Source organism: Eurypyga helias, unplaced genomic scaffold, assembly GCF_000690775.1.
Source record: "Eurypyga helias isolate BGI_N326 unplaced genomic scaffold, ASM69077v1 scaffold38579, whole genome shotgun sequence".
Taxonomy (NCBI): domain Eukaryota; kingdom Metazoa; phylum Chordata; class Aves; order Eurypygiformes; family Eurypygidae; genus Eurypyga; species Eurypyga helias.
This window is the reverse complement of record NW_010273391.1, coordinates 42,922-45,774: the sequence shown is the minus strand read 5'-3', so window position 1 is coordinate 45,774 and position 2,853 is coordinate 42,922. Positions and strand designations below refer to the sequence as shown.

The following is a 2,853-nucleotide window of genomic DNA, read 5'->3' as shown; positions in this document are numbered from 1 at the left end:
AGTTTGTGCATGGAGAAATGCAGCAGGTGAGGAACAGATTATTATTATTACTAAGGTCACCTGGTTAAACCACTGAGGGAGCTGATAGGTGGCTAACTATGAACAGCAGAAGCATAAATACTGTGTAAAGGTAATGAGGGTTTAGTGCCACCTGCATATTATTTTCTCTTTTGAGTTAAACTGAGAGATGCATTTCAGGTTTAGCTTCTCTTATCCGCGTTTTTGTCTATATCCTAAATTTAATTTAGCATCCCTATCCCGCAAATTGCAGACTTTGAACAATTACCTCATTAGTCTGGTTTGTGACTTACTTAATTTTGTGTCTCTGTCTACGCTACTACCCTCCAGGGTGTTTTTAAAGTAAATTTTTTCATGAGTGTCTGTGACTGTTTTTTAGTGCATTTCTGTCTAGATTGGCAACTGGTATAAATCAGCATAGTCCCAATAGTTCCACTGAGGTAGTCTGCCTGTATTCATAACAATTTTCTTACAGCTCAGGATGAACTCCAGCAGTCTTTGTTCTGGCAAAACTCATGTTTCTTCTCTGTGTACTTCTGTAATAACACTAGTGTAGGAATTGGTCCAATTGTAACTTTTTTTTTCCCCTTTATAATTTGTGTTTGTTTCAGACGGTAAATAGCATCTGTAGTTCTACGACAACACGTACGTAATGTTACTCAGCAAGTTATTCCTTATGCTGTTGCAATCCCATTAATTCCAGGAGGCTCTTATGAAACTTTATACATAAAATAGCAGCACTTCTGTAATGATCAATAACAGCAATAACAAGCATATAGAGGTGTGACCCATTAAAAGAAAAAAGCTTTTCTCAGTACAGTTAGGTTCTATAACTGAAGGAAAAAACCAGCATGCAATAGTCTGAATTATAATAGTTCTCCCTTTTTTTGGCTCCTTTGAAATGTACTGTGAAAAGGCTAAACCAGTAAAATAAACAATGATTTATGTGAAGATTGATGTGTCCATAGCATTAAACATATATAATTGAATTGCTAACATTAAAAATATAATTGAATTACTATTTCATTTATGTGCTTTGATGCTGCCCAATCCTTTCAGCCTGCTTTCACAACTACTTTTGCATACTTGCAGCTGTACTCCCTCAAGTAATTAAACAGAAATTAATGTGATAACCTACTTCAGCAATTTGTGTGTGACTACGCTTCCCAGATCAGTTTCTCAAGGAGCAAAAATCTTGTTTTGGTTTGCTTCCTGACTTGACCAAAGCATTTTCTATGGGATTAAAATATTTTCCAAATATATTTGGCAATTTGGTGGTGGTACTGTTCTTTCCTTCAGACTGACTTCTTGGCCTGTCCATGGCAAGAGAGAAATGGGTTATGAGTACTTCAGCTATTCAGAAATATGATAGTAGTCATTCTCATAGATACCCCTGTGGAACACGGAGAAGAACGCTCAGGAGTTGATGTCCTCTAGCTCTTCACAACCCCTGGCAGCATCCTGCAATCAAAGGACAGGCCAAGAAGTCAACCACTGATGGGGAGGAAGGACACGCTTTGGTGTAAATGCTGAGGCAAGCAGTTTTCCCTATTTTGAATGTAGAATGAAGAAGGTTTCCTGCAGGAGGGAATGGTGAATAATACAGATGTTCCTGTGGATCCTGAGAATGAGGCTTACGAAATGCCTCCAGAGGTAGATGTGTTGTAATATTTGCTGTGAATGTACCTAGGAGAAGGGCACAGGAGAGGGCTGCATGCTTGAGTTCCATTAGCCTAGCATAGGCTGGTGCTGTGAGCTGCAAGGGCATAGCAGAAGCACAGTCTCTTTGGCCAAGAACTCCCAGAATTAGATCCATTGCTTTCTTGATAGCAGGGAAGTTTAACAGGAAAATATCATGTGTGTTTTGAAATGCTTGTGTCTGGGTTTCTGAGTAAACCACAGTAAACTTGAACCTTTTTCTTCTCTTCGATAGGGAATACGGGAAAAACTGCATCTTCATAGAGTGTTTTAAAGCATCTTGCTTTGTAAAACATGATAATTCATTATTATATTCTTAAGTTAATGCAATTATGGTAGTAAATTATTTTGTTGCTTTTCATGAACCTGCTACATAAAATACTACTACTATGTCTGGCACTATGATGTATTGGTAATCAGAGTGGCAGTTTTACAGGAGCACAGATGATTACGCTGAAAATGAAAGGTATAAAACATTTAGGCCCCAGTCCAATACAGGATTTAAAGGCACACTTGATCTTTAACACCTTGAATATCACTGAAATGATAGAGGCTGCTCATGTACCCATACTTACACATGCAACTAAATGATTTACTGCCTTTTACACGTATCTGCAGCGCCTGGTGTGCTGTTAAGCCCAAAGGTGGTCCTCTTCCCTCTCCAAGTGATTTGTCATGAGTGGCCTCATGAGTTCTTGGCAAGATCAGCTGAATGGCGTGGTAACCACTGTAAAATTTTGCCTAGTAAATACTACAGCTTGTAAGGTACAATATCTGGAAGATGTGACCAGATAATAAATGGCAAGGTCCTGGTTGCATGAAAATCCATTATATTTTGGCAGTGAATCTACTAGAACTAGAGTAAGCACTGAAAGTAGGATCTATTTATCTAAAATAGCAGCACTGATTTCTGCTTTCCTCATTAGGAAGAGTATCAAGACTATGAACCTGAAGCATGAGAGTCCTTTCCTTCCTTTATATCTCCTGAAATCTACTAACTACTAAAGACGTCCCATCCTGTACAAGTGCTGAGTTCCAATGTGCCCAGTCGTAAAATTTTTTTACAGTTTTTACAGTGTATTTTGAAGTCTTCCATCAGCAATGATTGGAGTATCTGTGACTGCATCCACCTTGTTT

General features: G+C 38.5%; 1 long non-coding RNA gene across 1 annotated transcript in view; it reads left to right on the top strand.

The window, feature by feature from the left end:
• The first annotated feature begins 1,579 nt into the window (after positions 1 to 1,579).
• Positions 1,580 to 2,853, top strand: part of LOC104515480 — a 1,698-nt gene continuing 424 nt past the window's right edge. Inside the window, exons 1-2 of the long non-coding RNA XR_727943.1 lie at positions 1,580 to 1,671; positions 2,643 to 2,853. The exon at positions 2,643 to 2,853 is cut by the window's right edge and continues 424 nt beyond it. This is a non-coding gene — a long non-coding RNA (uncharacterized LOC104515480). The remainder of the gene's footprint in view (positions 1,672 to 2,642) is intronic.